This window comes from Lepus europaeus, chromosome 16 (genome assembly GCF_033115175.1).
Source record: "Lepus europaeus isolate LE1 chromosome 16, mLepTim1.pri, whole genome shotgun sequence".
NCBI lineage: Eukaryota > Metazoa > Chordata > Mammalia > Lagomorpha > Leporidae > Lepus > Lepus europaeus.
Window position 1 is genome coordinate 17628018 of NC_084842.1, and position 22016 is coordinate 17650033.

General features: G+C 36.7%; 1 protein-coding gene across 1 annotated transcript in view; it reads right to left on the reverse strand.

Annotated features, from left to right (window-relative positions):
• The window catches only part of SGCZ (sarcoglycan zeta), a 1230796-nt gene that overhangs the window by 867251 nt on the left and 341529 nt on the right, over window positions 1-22016 (reverse strand). The window lies entirely within an intron of this gene.

The window sequence follows — 22016 nt, forward strand, 5'->3', positions numbered from 1 at the left end:
GCTTTGCTAGTTGGCCTTTTCACAGGTCTTGGTCAGCCACTCACAGATTTTGATAAATTGGCCCTTTGGGCGCTGATTCAGGGAACTCCTCCCAAGTAGGACAAGGCAGAATTGCAGAGGTGCTCCTAAGTGAACCCCGCAGAAGGCTAGGGCCTGAGTTAAATGCGCACTGCACTCTGGTATGCTATTTGTCTGAGATCTCTTATGGTTTGTGTTGTCCCTGCAAGGTTTATTTGTTTATATGGCGGGGGTGGGGGGTGAGAGCGGTGAGGTATTATATGAATTTGTCTGTGTCATTTGTTATATCTACATGGTAAAAACCTCAAGTGAATTCTAGTTTTTAAAGATTTATTTATTCTTTTGAAAGGCAGAGATACAGAGAGAGAATGAGAGAGAGAGAGAGATCTTCCATCAGCTGGTTCACTCCCCAAATGGCTGCAACTATTGGAGCAGGGCTGATCAGAAGCCAGGAGCTTCTTCCAGGTCTCCCATATAGGTGCAGGGGCCCAAGCAGTTGGGCCACTTTCCACTGCTTTCCCAGGCCACAGCAGGGCACTGGATCAGAAGTGCAGCAGCCAGGTCTCAAACCAGCACCCATATGGGATGCCAGTGCCCCAGGCGGAGACTTAACCTTCTACGCCACAGTGTAGGCCCCAGTAATTCTACTTTTGAAGGGCTTACACATAAGTGCATGCTCTCATAAGGTAAAACTTAAGTGAAAACAAATGCCTTTTTACTTCACATCACTTAAATAAATTTCTGATAAGTTGTTTTAATTGTTTCTTAATGTATATTTGTGTGTGGGATTACTGGCTAAGCAAAATAATGCTTATCTTTGTTAGATATCATCGAAAAAGTATAATTTTGACCTTTAAATAAATAAACCAGATAAAAGTACAACATTAATTTGTTATGAGATTCCAAGATGGTGGAAAAGGGAAAGGCCATACTACTTTAGGATAGCAGAAAACAGTAAAAGAAAAAAAGCAAAGTGGAGGAAGTACATTCTCAGTGGAGAGTTGAAAAGATAACTGCAGTGGAAGTTCTACATAAGGAAGAGAGACACCATGAATCAGTGTGGAAGTTGTGGATGTAGAGCAAACAGCATAGGCACAACACACAACTCCAGCAGCTGAGACCCGGGGCAAGCACCAGCTTTGGAGAGTGACCCGAGATCAGACTACAGCAGCCCTTGCCACTGGTGATCTAGTCAGAGGCAAAGCCTGCCAGACCATGCCGAGTCTTGCCTGGACTCCTAAGGGGGACAGGGTACCCACCAATCTGGTGAAAAGAGGGGGCACATATCTCTGTCCCCTCTAACAATCATGCTCAGCAACTGGCTGAGAGAGGGCAGGTGCCAATTTGGACATAAGTAGCAGCTGCAGCAGCTCTTGTGCCCATGCCCAGCAACTGGTGAGGACAAGATGTCATCTTGCTAGCAGTAGCAGTAGCAGCAGCTCAGGTGCACAGACCTGGCAACAGGTTGGGAGGAGACATTCTGACATCCATAGAGGCTGCATAGGCTCTGATGTACACCCAGCAACTGGTAGGGAGAAGGCACCATTGTGAAATGAGTAGAGGCTACAGCTGGCAGCTCTTGAACACACGAGTGATTCAGGGATTTTACTTGAGGGTAAAATCTGCATTCCCCACTGACTGAGTCTGGCTGGGAGGAGGGATAGGGAGCTGAGCACCTATGTAGGACTGTGAGGTGCCCCCAGCCTCTGAACATACTACTGGCACCTGGTCTCAAAACACCTAGGTAGACATCCCACAGGCAGCTGGAAGAGAGGAGGTGAGGGTGTGATTATTCTAACAAGAGGAGATCTACCACGCCCAACTTGGGTGTCACCCTGGATACTCGCCCCACCCTGGAGCACTGAACAGTGATCTCTGACCACACCCAGCACATGCCTCTGGTATTCACAGAAGCAGCCTAGGATCCACAAAACCACAGAGGCATAGTTCAAAGATCAAAGCCATTAGAGGAGAAAATCAACAACTATTTCCACAAATGCCTAAAAGTAAATGCAGAAATCCAGGAAAGAAGAATAAGGAAGGCAACACGACCCACCCCCAAAGGAACACAACAACACTTGAACACTGGAAGGTGAAGATGAGGAGATTGATGAAATGCCTGAAACAGAACTCAAGATTAATCACAGGATTACTCAGAAGCCATGAGAAGCAAATTCATGAGTTAAAGGAATCCATACATGACAAGGATGAAAAATTTTCCCATGAAATTCAGATTTTGAAGAGAAATCAAAATGATATATTAGAAATGAAGAATTCAATAGGTCAAACAAAAAATACAGTGGAATGCATTAACAACAGACTCGGTGGGGCAGAATAAAGACTATCCAAGCTAGGAAACAAATCTTTGGAAATTTTCAATCAGACCAAAAAAAAAAAGAAATTAGAAAAATTAAAAACAGTGTTGGAGTTTTATGGATTACTATCCAACAACCCAACATACCAACATACAGGCTTTAGGAGTTTCTGAAGGCATGGAAAGAGAATAGATTAGAAGGCAGATTTAGTGAAATAATTACAAAAAATGTCCCTAATTTGGAGAAAGGGACATCCAAGTGCACAAGGTAATAGAATTCCTTATAGACATCTCCAGAAAAGATCTGTACCATGAACATTGTATTCAAACTTTCAACAGTAAAACATGAAGAAAATATTCCAAAACATGCATGAGAGAAATGTCAGATTACTTTCAGAGGATCTCCAACAAGATTCACAGCTGACTTCGAGACACAGTTCAAGTCTTAAGAGAAAAAAAAAAAAAAAACAACAGAATCCTGTACCCTGCAAAGCTTTCATTTATGAATGAAGGTGAAATAAAACCTTCCATAACACACAGAAACATAGAGAGATAGTCATCATTATGAGAGAATGTGTAGACAGAAAGTCTCCCAGTAAAAGTGCTAAAGAAATTCAATGCAAATAATAGTAATATTTACAGGAAAACGGCAGGGTCAAAGCATTACTTATCAACGTAACCTTGAATGTAAGTGGGTTACCTCTTCCAATTAAAAGATAGAGACTGGCTGAATGGGTTAAAAGTGTGAAGTATAAAACAAGACCCTTGCCTTACACCTTACATAAAAATCCACTCAAACTGGATCATAGACCTAAATCTATGACCAGATACAATCAAATTACTAGAGAACATTTGGGATACTCTACAAGACATTGGCAGAAACAAAGACTTCTTGGAAAACACTCCAGAAGCACAGGCAAACAAAGCCAAAATTGTACATGGGATTACATTACGCTGAGCAGTTTTTGAACTGTAAAAAAAACACTCAGCAAAGTGAAGAGACAACTGACAGAATGGGAGAAAATATTTGCAAATTATGGAACTGATAAAGGATTTACATCCAGAAACTATCAAGAGCTCAAGAAACTTAACCACAACAAAACAAACAATCTAGTTAAGAAATGGGCAAAGGATTTGAACAGATATTTTTCAAAAGAGGAAATCCAAATGGCCAACAGACACATAAAATAATGCTCAGGATCCCTAGCCATCAGGAAAATGCAGATCAAAACCACAATGAGGTTTCACCTCACCTCAGTTAAAATGATTTTCGTATAGAAATCAATAAGCAACAAATGTTGGCAAAGATGTAGGGGAAAAGGTATCCTAATCCATTGTCATTGGGAATGTAAACTGGTGCAGCCATCATGGAACACAGTATGGAGATACCTTAGAAATCTGAGTATAGACCTACCACATGATCCAACAATCCCACTCCTGAGAATTTACCCAAACAAAAAGAATTCAGCATATGAAAGAGTTATATGTACCCCCATATTCATTGCAGTACAATTCACAATAATTAAGATACAGAATCAACCCAGATATCAATCAACTGATTACTGGATTAAGAAATTAAGGTGTATGTACACAATGGAGTATTACTCAATGCTAAAAAGAAAATAGAATCCTGTTTTTCTGCAATAAAATGGATGCAACTGGAAACCATTATACGTAGTGAAATAAGCCAGTCCCCAAAAGATAAATACCATATGTTTTCCATGATCTATGTTAACTAATAAATTACCTAAAATTTAATGTATAGGAGTCAAATTGACATTTTGATATTTGATAATTGTTTTTAGCCTTTGTCTCTACTAGTGAGGATCAGTGTTACTTTCTTTATACTATTCACTGAACTCTTAGTGTAGGGTTAATCTTATGAGTATAAAGTAAACTCAAAGTAGATCACTGAGATATGGAAAATGAATAATAGAGGTAGGAGGAGGAATGCTGGGAGTGTGGGTGAGATGTATGGTAGGCTGCGAAGTTTCACTATGTTCCTAAATCTATACAAGAAAAACATGAAATTCATATTATTTAAATAAACTTTTAAAATAATAAATTGTTAGGCAATTAATATATTTTATATCAATATTTATGTGTGAAAATTCTGTTAGAAAATATGCCAAATTTTTAGTTAGAATATATGAAAATTTTAAATATAGAACATGGTTCCAGTCAACTCAGCCTGATTTTATCAATACACATTGAGATGTTTATTCATCTGGTTAAATTTAATTATGTATGACCAGTATTTAGGCTTAAGTTATCTAGTGTATAAAAAATATTCCTCAATTCTGTATCCTAGGGAAGAATAATTCTCCAGGTGGTTTCACTAATACACCTATGAGTGGACTTCGAAAATGTCATGGAAAACAGATTTAAAAGATGTTTACTTTAGAACAAAAAATGTAATGTATACATACTAGGAGTTTTCAAGACAGTGGTAGAAAATGCATATTATGTAAAAAATATGCAGTGGTTTCTCAAATTGTATCTATTTATGATCATTATTCTTTAAAAGGAAAAAGACAGAAGCAGACTCAGGGAGCAGGAGAGCTTCCATCTGCTGCCTGACTCCACCAATGCCTGAAACAGCCTGAAGTGGACCAGGCAAAGACGTGAGCACAGATATTCTGGGTTTCCCACTTGGGTGACAGGGACTCAAGGATGTTTTTAAGATTTATTTGAGGGCCGGCGCCGTGGTTCAACAGGCTAATCCTCCGCCTTGCGGCGCCGGCACACCGGGTTCTAGTCCCGTTCAGGGCACCGGGTTCTGTCCCGGTTGCCCCTCTTCCAGGCCAGCTCTCTGCTATGGCCCGGGAAGGCAGTGGAGGATGGCCCAAGTCCTTGGGCCCTGCACCCACATGGAAGACCAGAAGAAGCACCTGGCTCCTGCCATCGGATCAGCGCGGTGCTCCGGCCGCAGTGGCCATTGGAGGGTGAACCAACGGCAAAAAGGAAGACCTTTCTCTCTGTCTCTCTCTCTCACTATCCACTCTGCCTGTCAAAAAAAAAAAAAAAAAAGATTTATTTGAAAGGCAGAGTTCTAGACTTGGGCCATTTTCTGCTGCTTTTCAGGGTGTGCACTAGCAGTAAGCTGGATTTGAGTGGAGGAGCTGGGACTCAGTCCAGGCACTCTGATACAGACTGGAGACATAACAATCTGCAACTTAGCTGCAGCACCAGATACACAGCCTTCCACAAACAATGTGAGTGCATTTGTGTATGTTGGTCCTCATATCTGGATAGCAATTTCTATCATCAGCCAAAAGCTGAATCATATTTTTAGTAACTGTCAAACTCTCTTAAGTTCATAATAGAGAGCATACTCAGTTAACATTTCCATTTTTAATACGTGAACTTCTGTCAAGTAGGTGATTTCCATACCCTCTGCTTTAGCAATCAGAGGTTGGGCTCTGTGTTGTGGTGTGGTAGGCTAAGCCACTGCTCCAATGCCCACATCCTTGAATAGAACCTTGTTTCAGTCCTGGCTGCTCCACTTCTGATCCAGCTGTGTGCTGATGTACCTGGGAAGGCATTGGAAGATAAGCCAAGTGCTTAGGTTCTTGCTACCCACAAGCGCGACTGGGATGAAGTTCCAATCTCCTGCCTTGGGCCTGGGCCGGCCCTTACCATTGCGTCAATTTGGGGAGTGATCCAGCAGATAGAAAATCCCTCTCTGTATCTCTCTCTTTGCAACTCTGCCTTTCAAATATATAAATCAAAATTAAAAATTAAAAATTAAGTCAGCTATTGTATCTAAGTATAAAATTTTAAATTGATTATAAATATATATATATATATATTTTTTTTGACAGGCAGAGTGGACAGTGAGAGAGAGACAGAGAGAAAGGTCTTCCTTTTGCCGTTGGTTCACCCTCCAATGGCCGCCGCGGTAGCGCGCTGCGGCCGGCGCACCGCGCTGATCCGATGGCAGGAGCCAGGTGCTTCTCCTGGTCTCCCATGGGGTGCAGGGCCCAAGGACTTGGGCCATCCTCCACTGCACTCCCTGGCCACAGCAGAGAGCTGGCCTGGAAGAGGGGCAACCGGGACAGGATCAGTGCCCCGACCGGGACTAGAACCCGGGGTACCGGTGCCGCAGGCGGAGGATTAGCCTAGTGAACTGCGGCATCGGCCAAGCATTTGATTTCATATTTTTTAAGTATATTAACATGTTCTGATGGACTGGACATTAAGAGAAAGCATTATTAAAATAAAAAAATAATTTTTTTTATTCCTTTACAGTAGCTGGTACATAATATATTCAATTTTTTATTTTTATTATGGTATTTTATTATAAAATTAGGATTATATAGCTATCATGAGATGTGTCATCATTCATTTGATATTATTTTATTCACACTTACATATTTTTATTAAAACCTAAGTGGCACTTTAGAAACAAAAATGTAAAAATATATATCTGTTTGATATATAAACTTGATCAATAAATTTAAACTTGATATCACAGAATATTCATAAGTACATATCAGAAAAATTATCTTAAAATTTCAATCAGATCATTAATTTGTTATGAATATTTAGTATGTCCATAATTTTGATATCAATCCATTATTAAGTAGATATTTCTGTATGTGTGTTTTACCAAATGTATATGTTTGTGTTTTTTGAAGGGATCATGGGATATAAGTAATTCTTCCTTTCTTCATCAGAATAGAAACTTTCTGAATTAAGACACTGCATTTTTTTAACCTTCTGATACATGACAAAGTGAGCACAAAATAACAAAGGATAGAATTCAAATTGTCAGAACAGTCACTAGTCCAGATCTGCATTAGTTAGAACCCAATGAACACATTTCTAAGCTATATCCAGTCCACCAAATCCCAACAAAATCAGTGAATCCTGACATCTTTATGATCGCCATAACTCCTTGAAATATGCTGACAACCATGTCTATTCTTCTAAAAGTTATAATAAAGAGGCAACCGGCTGGCATTGCGTTGTGGCAGGTAAAGCTGCCATCTGCAGTGCCAGCAACCTCTGTGGGTGCAGTTCGAATCCTGGCTGCTCCACTTCTGATCCAGCTCTCTGCTATGGCCTGGGAAAGCAGTAGAAGATGGCTCAAGTGCTTGGGCCTCTGCAGCCATGTGGGAGATCTGGAAGAAGCTCCTAGCTCCTGGCTTTGGATAGGCCCAGCTCTTGCTGTTTCGGCCATTTATGGAATGAACCAACAGATGGAGAATTTCTCTCTCTCTCTCTGCCTCTGCCTCTCTGTAACTCTCTGCCTTTCAAATAAATAAATCTTTAAATAAAATTAAGAGGCAACTGACAAAATGGGAGAAAATATTTGCAAACTATATACCTGAGAAAGGATTAATATCCATAAAACATAAGGAGCTCAAGAAACTCAGAACAACAAAATAAACAAAGGAGTTAGGAAATGGGCTAAGAATGTGAACAGGCACTTTTCAAGGGATAAAATACAAAGAGCAAACACACATATGAAAAGATGCTTAGGATCACTAGCCATAAGAGAAATGCAAATAAAAATCATACTGAAGTTTCACCTCACCCCAGTAGAATGGGTATCATTCAAAAAAGAAAAAAAAAAAAAAGAAAGAAAGAAAAAGAACAACAACAAATACAGGTGAGGATGTGGTGCAAAGGGTACCTAATGCACTGTTGGTTGGAATGTAAACTAATACAACCATAATGGAAGACAATATGAAGATTCCTCAGAAATCTGAAAATAGATCTACCATATCACCCAGCCACCCCACTCCTGGGAATGTACACAAAAGAAATGAAATCAAAATATGAAAGTTATCTGTACCCCCATGTTTATAGCAGCACAATTCAAAAGAACTAAGACAGGGATCAACCCAGTCGCTCATCATCTGATTCCTGGGTAAAGAAAATGTGATTTATACACACAATAGACTGCTACTCATCCACAAACATGAATGAAATCTTCTCTTTTGCAACAAAATTGATGCAACTGAAGACCATTACGCTCAGTGAAATAATACCCAAAAAGACAAATGTCACATGTTTTCTCTGATTTGTATTAACTAATATATGGAGTACAGAAAAGTAGTATAAATGAGTGAAACTGATAGAGGATTTCATTATTGTTTATGGCCCTTGTCTATACTTCTGAGGAACAGTGTTTTTTCTACTTACTACTTGTTGTATTCTTCATTTAGTAGAGGATTAAGCTTGTGGTCATAAAGTAAATTGTAAGTATGTCATCACAAAAATAAAAGAAAAATAAGAAAGGAAAGAGTAGGGAGGGAGGGAAGGGGGGTTAAAACTGTATATGTGAATTATATGAAATCTGTTCCCTTTACATAAATAAACTAAAATAAATTAAAAGACAAACACTAAATTATATTAAAAATGGTAGATCAGACAAAATCATGGGCACTAAGATATCTGTGACAAAGAGCAGCTTTGTCATAAATAAAGAAAGAAAGCATTTAACAACCAAGAAAAATATTTAGTATGCTTTGGCCATATAACTCTGGAAACCTAAACCTGGACTATCAATCATTTTTTGATTTAAGAAATAGATCTTTTTTTATAAAAGTAAAATTTCAGAAATGATTAATATTTAAGAGAATTTGTAACTGCAGTTATCATACAAAATGGTTCTGGTTGTATAATTACTTTATTGGTTAACAGAGTAGTTTGAAAGAATATATCTTAAAATATATTCACATAGGACCGTAAAGAACTAATGTGGTTTTGAAATACTTCATATGTGTATAGATACGATCTTAACTCTATGTTTTGATGTATCTTTCATCTCTTTTCTACACGTTATCTCCAACATACTCAACTACAGGCTCACATGGTTAAGTAAGAAGTAATAAAATATTAGTATTTATTTCTATATTGAAAGAATAAAATGATTCTGCTCAGGTCACAGGAGTTTAAAATATTTCTGTTCTTATAAACCATTACTTAAGCTATTTATCTTTCTTCATTCCCATATACAAGATATAGAGCAGCAGTGTTGAGGCTGGGTGAGGCATTAAAATCTATTATACATCCTATTTTCCTCTGTCTTATAGACAATTAAGCAACAAAAATGATAAACTTATGTTGTAAATAAAGTTACGTGATCACTAGTGGTAGGAGAGATCTTCATAATGTCATGGAATATTTGTGTTATGAAATATTTAGGAAAATGCACCTTAATAAACATCATTTGATTTCATTTTCTATGAACTTTTTCAAATATTCTTATGTTACAAGATAACAATATTTCTGGAAGTCCACACTGAAAAGATTACATGCAATACGAGACAGACTTTCCTAAGCAAAGCTGACCTTTCTCATTTATTTCTAATGTGTAAGAGGCCCTACCAAAAATGACAAAAAGCTTCAATATGCAAAAACTAACAGGTGAAACAATTAATAAAATATCCTTCTCTAGGATAATAAATTCTTTTTAAATAGAGTTATTTATTTATTTGAGTGACAGAGTCACAGAAAGAGAAGAGGAGAGACAGAGAAAGGTCTTCCATCCACTGGTTCATTCTCTATAAGGCTGTCATAGCCAGGGCTGGGCCAGACTGAGGCCAGGAGACAAGAGATTATTCCAAGGCTCCACATGGGTGTAGTGGCCCAAGCACCTGGGCCATCTTCTACTGCTCTCCCAGGCCATAACAAGAGAGCTGGATCAGAAGAGGAGCAGCCAGGACATGAATCAGTACCCATATGGGATGCCGGGATGCAGGCAGAGGCTTAAGCTACAACGCCACAGAGTCCACCCCAAGATATAAATTCTTACTTCAGCATGTTTACTGCATATTTAAATCTATATGTATTTAGAATATAGAATCTTTCTATTGCCATTTCATTTCTTTAAAAACATTTTAAGAAATTGTGTACTTGAAATGAGGACAACACAATATAGAATATAGATGTTTCCAAGTTGTCATGGTTACTTATGAAATAATATTTCCAACTCACACACCATGACTGCCAGCAGTCGAACAACAAAGCAGAACTCAAAAAGGTGTCACTCACCTGAGAAGGCCAAAATAAAAATGTCAAAAATGATGGTATATATACAGATCTTGGTTGAAATGTGACACACTACTCTTTTGCCAGAACCTAGAACTTTATAGAAATAATGAAAAATGAAACTTTGAGTTGAATGTGATCTCAACAGGAAATGAAATACATCTTTCTATCTCTTGGAGGATTACCAGCAATGTATTTTTGCATTAGACCTGCTTCCAATTCTTATTTGAGTTCCAAAAATGGGAAGACATAGCCCACAGTGAGAGAATAAATTAAATAGCGATCCACTTATTTAATCATACTTGTTTGGGATTTTTTTGTGATTTATTTTGCTTTTCCTACAGTATAAAAATATTATCACAAATTTTAATATTAAATGCTATCATAAACATGTGTGTTCCATATAGTACAGAAAGAAAAAAATAATGTGAAAAAATATATATATATTTGGAAATATCTTCATAATTTTTATGCTCATTTAAGGAAAGATGGGGCAAATCTCATTCTAAAGATTCAAGGTATTTTTTCAAAGTTAGAATTATGATCATAATTAACCAGAACTTCAAATGCATGAATTTAAAGTAAAAATACAATTGTTTAATAAATGCCAGTATTGTATAGATAAAATATGTGCGTTCCTATCATAATTCTAAATATCCAGACTAATATTTTCTAAACTGTACTCTCAACAGTAGACGGTATTTGAAAAGGGAATCCTGAGTTAAATACCTCTGGGAAAACTACATTCCTAGAGATTCACAGTTTGTCTATGCACATCAATGGCTCTGAGATGTTTCAGCAAAATATATCAAAAATTACTTCTGTTTGTTTAGTTTCTACCTTTGTTCAGTCCGATGCTTCATGGTACAGACCTGAAAGCCTAATGTTCATTAAAAGCACATAATAAGAAAACAAAACATATTAAAATATGTTAACAAAGCTCTTTCAGATACTGTTGTTTCACTATACATTTACATGGTAGATAATTTGTAAAAGACAGCTTTAAAAACATGCTATCAAAATACAAAAATCTGTGATAAATTAATATATAACAAATAATCTTTTGGATTTTTAGTAAAATATTTTCTTTGGTTCCTATCTGTTACTTTAAGATTATAAGATATGAATAATTGTATTTGGAAATTTATATTTATTAAATAAAAGTTTAAAAATATATGCATAATTATTAATATAGCAATTGCCATACTGTTTAGATAATGCAGGTATAGAAGATAACCCTAAATGATACCTTACACAAGAAAATCAAACTTTGGCATCCCAAATAACACTTAGATTGAGTACTTAAAATAAATCCTACCACGATATAAATGACATGGAATAAAGGAGGGAAACAGTTTGAGAGTGAAGGCAAAATAAGTAGTACATTTTTCTAAACCAAATAGTAGTTGAATTGTAGATACATTATCATGCCAGCCATATTTTCAAATATGCTCCAAATTTACCAGTGATCTTGCAATAGGATTGATTCACACCTGGTTTAAGGAAGTACCCAGTTGTAGAAGATCAATTTTTAAATCTCTATATAAGATTTAATAAACTTGTCATTAAAGGCAAAAAAGTATTGACCACATTTTATAGCTTTATAATTAAGATGTAATCCTGTTGGATGTTGCAACATCTTTATATTTTGTTGATCTAGACAAGAGCAAAGTGCTTTCTAAAACAATATGCATGTATTTACTAAAGGGGCAGGGTGACAAGGATAGGGAAAGCCAGAGAGACAGAAAAATAGTGAAAGAGCTCCCATATACTGGTTCACTTCCCAAATGCCCGCAATGGCCGCGACTGCGTAAGGCTAAAATGGGAAGCCAGGAATTTAATCCACATCTCCCTTATGGGTGACAGGGATTCAACCATTCCATTTCCAGCATCACCTGCTGCCCCCCATGGTGTATACTGGTGAGAAGCTAGAATCAGGAGTGGAGCTGGGACTTCAACCCACTTATTTCAGTACAGACTGTGGGTCTCACAGCTAAATGCCCACCTTCAAAGGTTTTTTGTTGTTGTTGTTTTTGTTTTACTGAAATCCAGTATGGATGACTAACTCCTATCACGTACATTAGTTTATACTCTACACTATGTATGTATATCCATAGGTTAAAATGTGTACAGATCCCGCCGGCGCCGCGGCTCACTAGGCTAATCCTCCGCCTTGCGGCACCGGCACACTGGGTTCTAGTCTCGGTCGGGGCACCGATCCTGTCCCGGTTGCCCCTCTTCCAGGCCAGCTCTCTGCTGTGGCCAGGGAGTGCAGTGGGGGATGGCCCAAGTGCTTGGGCCCTGCACCCCATGGGAGACCAGGAGAAGCACCTGGCTCCTGCCATCGGATCAGCGCGGTGCGCAGGCCGCAGCACGCCTACCGCAGCGGCCATTGGAGGGTGAACCAACGGCAAAAGGAAGACCTCTCTCTCTGTCTCTCTCTCACTGTCCACTCTGCCTGTCAAAAAAAATAAAAATAAAAATAAATAAAAAAAATAAAAAATAAATAAAATGTATACAGATCCCAAACAAGGTATGGTTAACAGTACTATTCTTTTGGATTATTTATGAATCTTTTCATACATATTGATCTACCTTAGTATTTGTGTGTGATATCCTTATTCAGTGCCAGAAAAAGAACATACACTCAAAGCATTACTTTCAATTTAGCAATATACTTTTTTGAAATAGTTAAACATTTCAAATGGATAGTTTGATTGCATATTGGACCCATATGATAAAAATATGCCTTAGTGCACTCATCAGGTACAGCTATTTGCTAATCAATGTATACATTGCCAACTAAAACCCCCCACTGCCTGAATCACCCATTTTTAACAAAAGACAAAGAAACTTAATATGATATGCTCATTGTAATTAATTTTATGTAATGTCCCATTAAAACAAAAAAAAGTTGAATATTCTAATAATAAGGCAGCTTATTTAAACATTTAAACACTGGATTTTTCTCTTTTCTTGATAAGCTATGATTCTTCATTTTTTTCCATTGTAATTTTAATGAAATGTAAGGAAAATTTATTGAAGTGATCTTGGTGCCAGAAGCATTTGTAAATCCAAGTTTCCTACAAAGTTTAATCAATAAAAGTGCTGAGCGAAGAGACTGTTCAAGTCATTCCTGGTAATATAATACTGAGTTTGGATTCCTTATTTGAATTTCAAGTCTTGTATTGGTTTGAGCATTTCATGGTAATCTATTGATCCACAGAGAACACATCTTATTATAAATTGGCCAACCGAATGCAGACTCTGACAGCTCTGGATTGTGTGATAATGGCTAACTTACATGGCATTTAATTTCCACATAAACAGAATTACAGGATGCTCACAATAGGACTCAAGTGAAAGAGAAGTTCAGGAAATATAATGTGTTTGTGTGTTTCTCTCCATGTGAATACTTGCTGACTCTATTAGAAACACAGACTAAATTATCTTTGTTTTTTTTTTTTTTTTTCCATTTGGTACCATTGGACCTTTCCTATGTCTTTAGAGTGATTAGAAGGTGAGTACTTGTATAATATATGGAATGATAATACATAATATTTGATTGACTTTAACATATCAGAATGCTTTCATTCCTATTACTTCATGTTATCCTTATTATATTACTATAGTATATTAAATATTATGTCACTTGCTATTATTTCATTTAAATAAAGAGAAAAGAGAAAAATTTCACTTCCTGGAAAATCAGGTAGATGGTAATCAAAGCCAATGCTTCTGTTAAAAATGATTGTCTAATTTGTGCTCAAGTTTCAGAACAATCGTATAGAAAATTCTGGGGTGGGGGCACAATTGAAATGAACGTCCCTGCATCTCTTTCTTCCCAATGTTCTGTGCTCATCCCTATGAGGGAGAATTTAGGTGATCGGACTGCCTGCATTTGCAGTATAAACAGGCTACACCTGTTGGCTTCACCCTGCTAAAACTCAGAAATAGGTCCATAGTTTCCAGATGGTGTTAAGAACACTTTTTTGTTCCCTTATGAAGGAATGCATAGATTAAACACATCTCTCTAAGGTAATATTCTTGGGGGTGCTCACAATATTTTTAAGCAAATTGTACCCCTGATGTTCCCAATAAGTTTTACATAATTGTTTTATAAACCCCAAATCCTTTAATTAGAGGGTCTTCCTATACTCCCTGATGTATACTCACTTGAAGTCTATGTGTTGATATAAACAATGCAGGTGATAATAAAATGATCAATTAAAGGAATGAAATAATTCACCATAATATAATCAGCTCTGTATTTTATATTGTTATTGAAACTTTCTATAAGATTATTTCCTCAGACTACAGAAGCAATACTTTGGGTTCTGAATTTATTTGGAGAATGCGTCCTCACTATTGTGCAGACAGTAGGCAGTTAAAAGACAGTTGTGGTTTCTGCACTGGTTGCTGCTTTGCATAGAGGCAGTTTTCTTCACTTTAAGTAAGACTAGAAATACTCACCAGCATATATTACAGTTTTGATGACATAGGTAAATTAAATACATTGTTTGAAAATAATTTTAAAAGTTTTGATGCATAAATATCCCTAATAGATCTGGAGGAAGAATATTCTGGAAGACTGAATCTTTTCCAATCCTATTTTAGTTCTAGCTTGAAGACCTTGGGTAAGCTTTGATCTTTCTGAGTGTTAGTGGTAATAATTACGACACATACCTTTTAAGTGCGGTCATGACATGCAGAAGCATGAAGCAAGACCTTACACCTTACACAAAATGCTCTCAACATGGATTAAAGATCTAAATCTATGACCCAACACCATCAAATTGTTAGAGAACATTGGAGAAACCCTGCAAGATATAGGTACTGGCAAAGACTTCTTTGAAAAGACCCTTGGAGGCACAGGCAGTCAAAGCCAAAATTAACTATTGGGATTGCATCAAATTGAGAAGTTTCTGTACTGCAAAAGAAACAGTCAGGAAAGTTAAGAGGCAACCGACAGAACGGGAAAAATATTTGCAAACTATGCAGCAGACAAAGGATTAATAACCAGAATCTACAAAGAGATCAAGAAACTCCACAACAAAATAAACAACCCACTGAAGAGATGGGCCAAGGACCTCAATAGACATTTTTCAAAAGAAGAAATCCAAATGGCCAACAGACACATGAAAAAATGTTCAAGATCACTAGCAATCAGGGAAATGCAAATCAAAACCACAATGAGGTTTCACCTCACCCTGGTGAGAATGGCTCACAATCAGAAATCTACCAACAACGGATGCTGGAGAGGATGTGGGGAAAAAGGGACACTAACCCACTGTTGGTGGGAATGCAAACTGGTTAAGCCACTATGGAAGTCAGTCTGGAGATTCCTCAGAAACCTGAATATAACCCTACCATACAACCCAGCCATCCCACTCCTTGGAATTTACCCAAAGGAAATTAAATTGGCAAACAAAAAGCTGTCTGCACCTTAATGTTTATTGCAGCTCAATTCACAATAGCAAAAAACTGGAATCAGCCTAGATGCCCGTCAACAGTAGACTGGATAAAGAAATTATGGGACATGTACTCTATAGAATACTAAACAGCAGTAAAAAAAAAAAAAAAAAAAACAATGAAATCCAGTTATTTGCAACAAAATGGAGGAATCTGGAAAACATCATGCTGAGTGAAATAAGCCAGTTCCAAAGGGACAAATATCATATGTTCTCCCTGATCGATGACAACTAACTGAGCACCAAAGGGGAAACCTGTTGAAGTGAAATGGACACTACGAGAAACAACAACTTGATCAGACCTTTTCCTGAATGTTGAACAACTTAATACTTTATCCCTTTTAGTTTTGTTGTTGTTATTGTTGTTGTTCTACTTAATACTATTGGTTGAACTCTGTAATTAACACACAATTATTCTTAGGTGTTTAAATTTAACTGAAAAGTGATCCCTGTTAAATATAAGAGTGGGAATAAGAGAGGGAGGATATGTACAATTTGGGACATGCTCAATCTGACTTGCCCCTAATGGTGGAGTTAGAAATGTGCCTGCCAGGGGATTCCAATTCAATCCCATCAAGGTGGCATGTACCAATGCCATCTCACTAGTCAAAGTGATCAGTTTCAGTTCACAATTGATCATAATAATAGGAATAAGAGTCAAAGGGGTCACATAAACAAGACTGGTGTCTGCTAATACTAACAATGGAATTAAAAAGGAGAGAACAATCCAACCTGGGAAGCGGGATACACAGCGGACTCATAGAACGGCAGATGTCCTAAACAGCACTCTGGCCTCAGAATTAGCCCTTAAGGCATTCAGACATGGCTGAAGAGCCCAAAAGAGTATTTTAGGCATGGAAAGTGAAGATACTCTGGCAAAAAAATAAACAAACAAAAAAACAAAAAACCTAAATGAAAGATGTCTGCGAGTGAGATCCCAGTGGAAAGAACAGGGCCATCAAAGAAGGAGGTACCTTTCTCTGAAAGGAGGAGAGAACTTCCACTTCGACTATGACCTTTTCTAAATATGATCAGAATAGGTGAACTCAAAAGGCTTCCATAGACTTGGAAACTCATGACAAGAGCCTAGGGTGATTACTGACACCATAAACAAGAGTGCCAATTTGTTAAGTCAACAACAGGAGTTACTGTGCACTTACTCTTCATGTGGGATCTCTGTCCTTATTGTGTTCTACAATGTGAATTAATGCTATAACTAGTACTGAAACAGTACTTTACACTTTGTGTTTCTGTGTGGGTGCAAACTGTTGAAATCTTTACTTAATATATACTAAATCGATCTTCCGTATATAAAGATAATTGAAAATGAATCTTGATGTGAATGGGATGGGAGAGGGAGCAGGAGATGGGAAGGTTGCAGGTGGGAGGGAAGTTATGGGGGGCGGGGGAAGCCACTGTATTCCATAAGCTGTACTTTGGAAATTTATATTTGTTAAATAGAAGTTAAAAAAAAAATGTGTGGTCATGATTCAATGAGCTAGTATTTTAAAATTCTTTATTATGTGTTAGAAATATTTACACTTGTTAAATAAATAAAATGAAAGTATTCCAAATATCGATTTGGTGCCTATTATTTTTAGTCCTTACCTCAGATAATATCAAAATAGAATTATAAAGGTGATAAATGTTGAAATATACAACTTGTTTGAATAATGAATGTCAACTTTTGTTACTATTATACTTACATTAATTTTAACAGTAATGATATGTACAATGAAGAAAACATGTGGTACATGTTGATTAACCTTTCCTAAACGCTTAGGACCAATAATATCTCACATTTTGAAATTTTTGTAATCTGAAATATTTTCTTACACATAATGAGATATATTAAAGATGGAACAAAAATTTAAACATGAATAGCATTTATGCTTCATGTTTATCTTATAAACACAATCTTAAAAATAATTTTATGTAATACTTTAAACAATTTGGTACAGACACAAAGTTTTATGATGTGGAAATTTTTACTTGCCAGCATCATATCAGTGCTCACATATTTCAGGTGCTACAGCATTTTGGATTTCATGATTTCAGTTTAAGGATGGGACACTCAAGTTGACAAAGTAACAATTACTTCACTGGGTCTCTATGCATCTTTGCATTGGGCTTCACTGTAACCTTTGAGTAGACCATATTTTCCCAATGTCAGTAAATGATAGAGATTAGAATCACTGCTACTTATCTGGGAATCTTTGGGTAAATTATTTGTTATTTCAAAGTTGAATGACTACACACTGACTTGGCATGCACTGTTGTACATGATTTTGTGTAGCACTTGGAGAGCTGTCTACCCGAGCAGGCTACTGGAATCTCAGGGGAGGAACCTTGAAGATCAGAGTAACCTATACTGAAGCAGTGCTGTAATAAGACTTGCAAGTGGTGGCTAAGGATGCATGGCTCACATGTCACTGAGCGTGACACATCAGGCATGACTGTGTATTACAAACAAGGTTAGGCAACCTTGCTCAACTGTACTGTTTTTATTGAAAATTCTAAACCATTCACAAAGAATCCACTTAAGGAAAGGAAACATTCAGTGGAGGCACACAATGCATATCTTGCAGGTCAACTAAATATACCTCCAATTCTGCAAAGAGTTGCAAAAGAAGAGCACAAGAAAGTGAGCTTACTAGTATGGTGGAAGGCCAGAGACCAACTCAAAGAAAAAGATGATAAATGCTCATAGACAAAGAGGATGGTATGGAGGAAGTCATTAACATCTCCAAACAGAGACCCAAGTAAAGGCAAAACAGAGCGGAAGGAGCTCTGCCGGCAATGGTGGCATTCTCTAGAAAAGTAAAACCAAAAAGTAAAATAAGTACAGTAATACATGTTAAAAAGCTCAGCAGTTGTCTTGAATGTGATTAAGTATCCTTATGATATGTATCGTGCAACTAACTACATTTGTTTAACTCACTTTAATATAAATAATTGAGAAAATATACTGAGAAATCCTGTTAAGAATTATTTTTAGCCCGTGATGTAGTGGGTCCATGATGGGCACAGTATCCCCACTACACAAGAGAAACAATCATTCCAGCACCATTACAATGGTGTCTCCTAAAGGCTCTAGATACTGAGATATTGGTCTTGGCCTCAGGGAGTTGCTTCATCCAAGATCAGTCAGATACTGTCTGGTGACTTTCTTTCTTTTGTCCTGCCAGGGAAGGCCACGTCTGATTACTGTGGTGTGTTGGGGAAAGAGGTCCAGTCCAGAGTGAGGTTCATCGGGACAATTATGAGGGGCCATCCCATCTTCAGAGTTTCCAGAGGATTAGCTGAGAACCGTCACAATTGTATCAGGCTTCAACCTCTTCCTCTAGCCAATTCAGCTTCCTTTTTTCTTTGAGAAATTCTCTAACGCACTCTGCAACAATGCCCCTGCATTCAAATCCCCACAGCAGAGTTTCCCTTCAGTCCTAAGGTATTTTATAATATTGAATTTATTAGACATTGACCAAGTCAAGAGTGGAATCATCAGAACTTGAACTCTAAAATTAGATAAACCTGAGTTCCAATATAAATTCCTCACTGAAAATCTATGTGATCTTGGGAATTTCTCCATCATCAAATGAAGGCAGCAATGACCCATACCTCCTATAGTGGTGTTAAAATTAAAAGGCAAAATGCACATTTGTATAACATAAATGTTCAGCAAACAAATATTTTAGAAACATCAGTTATGTTATAAAATTAATGTTATTATCTGTTATTTATCTCTCTAAATCCATTATAAATTTATATATATATATATATATATATACATATACACACACACACACACATCATCCACAGGATATTTGCTTACTAGATAAACACTTCAATCAAACATAGGTATATATAAAATGTAAACAGCTATTTCCAGAACTTGCCTCCAAAAATGTATATAAAGTTATGACAGAATCTTCACAAATATAAAAAAATTGAAAAACTACTGGGATAATGGTTTTTATTCTCCTTTTCTTAGACATTACAATTTGATAAAAGATCACTTTTGTAGGGTATAGATGGTTTTCAATTAACATGAATCCTTTAAAATGTAAGAGATAAGCCACAACTGCAAAACTAGATTAGAAAAATGAAAATGGAAATAATCTATCTGCATAATTGTATATACCAAATGATAGTAATCTATAAAATCTGCTTTATGTGATGTTACAGAATGGTGGAATATTTCTGATGGTTTACAAGCACTTGCATCAGTTTTCATTTATCTGAATACCCTTGATTTTATTTTTCTTGCTATCAAGATGCTGATGGAACTTGAAACCAAGCCAAGTGGTGCTTAATTCCTGCTTTGGATACTTTATTTTAAATATCCCTTCAACACCTTTGGGTCTAGGAGGACCAGGAATCAAGAAGCAGCAGTAATAGAAGTAACACAAGCATAAAAGGACTTCTTACAATGGTCCTTAGTATTGAGATTATACCTTGCTATGCAATTAGTCTCATGCCCCCTATGCCTTAAAAAATGTATTTGATGTCAAAGAATGTAACAGATATCTCTCTCAATAATTATGCTTTCAAATTTAAAATATCACACATTCCAAACCTGTTTTTAAGAACAAATTTTTGCTATATCATAATTACTTGAAAAAACAGAGTCAAGCGAATATAGTTTATCTAATCATAATGTATATACCTGGAATTCCAAAATAAGATGTTGAGAACTTTCCTCAGGATTATAAATATTAAATATTTATACATGGAGTATTTGTGGGTATCCCACTAGATTCACAGGACATAATACTAAATAAGTTATGATTCTAATCCTAAAATATTATTTTGCATATTTTCAAGAGATATTAACCATTCAAGACAACATGTATGCCTTCAATAATGATAATAGGAAACAAAATGTACTCCAAGGGAAAGAAAATTAGAGACTTAATTTTCAAGACTCAAGGAAGTCAAGGTCCAAAAGGACCTACAGATATCTATAGCACATTTCATCCCATAGCTACAGAATATACACTTTGTTCATCAGTGCATGGAAATTTTCTAGGATAGACCATATGCTAGGCCTTAAAGCAAGTCTCAACAAATTAAAAATAAATTGAAATCACAGCATGTGTTTTTTCTGACCACAATGGAATGAAGCTGGAAATTAAAAACTTAAGAAACTCCAGAAAATATGCGAACACACAGAGACTGAACAACATGCTTCTTAATGAGCAATGAGTCATAGAAGAAATCAAAAATGAAATCAAAGCATTCCTAGAAATGAAAGAACATCAAAACTCATGAAATACAACAAAAGCAGTGTTAAGAATAAAGTTTACAGCAATTGGTGCCTATATTAAGAAATTCAAAAGCATCAAAAAATGAACTACCAATATATCTAAAAGATCAAGAAAAATAAGAGCAAACAAAACACAAAATTAGTAGAAGGAAGGGATATTAAAAATTACAGAATAATAAACAAAATTGAAATTTTAAAAAAGACAAAAACATAAGTGAAATGAAGGGTGGTGTTTTGTTTTGCTTTGTTTGTTAAAAACTAAACAAAACTTATATACCATTGGCACAAATAAACAAACAAAAGGCCATAAGGGTGGAGGGAGAAGACTCAAATAAAATCAGAAATGAAATGAAGATTTACAAATGATACCAGGAATTACCACAAACAGCTATGTGCCAATAAATTGGAAAATCGAGAAGAAATGGATATAATTATGAGCATATACAATCTGTCAAATTTGAGTCATGAAGACAGAAAACCTAATTAGACCAATAACCAAGAAAGAGATTGAATGAGTAATAAAGACTATCCAATTAAAAAAGAAAACCCAGGACCAGATGACTTCACTGCTGAACATTTTTTTTTTTAAGATTTATTTATTTATTTGAAAGGAAGAGTTACAGAAAGGCAGAGGCAGACAGAGAGAAAGAGAGGTTTTCCATCCACTGGTTCACTCCCCAACTGGTCACAATGGCCAGAGCTGGGCAGATCCAAAGCCCGGAGCCAGGAGCTTCTTCCAGGTCTCCCACGCAGGGGCCAAAGGATTGGGCCATCTTCAACTGCTTTCCTAGGCCATAGCAGAATACTATGGATCAGAATACTATGGATCAGAAGTTGAGTAGCCAGGACTGCAACTGGTGCTCATATGGGATGCCAGCACTGCAGGCAGCAGCTTTATCCACTACACCACAGCACTGGCTCCTCTAGCAAATTTTTAAAGAAC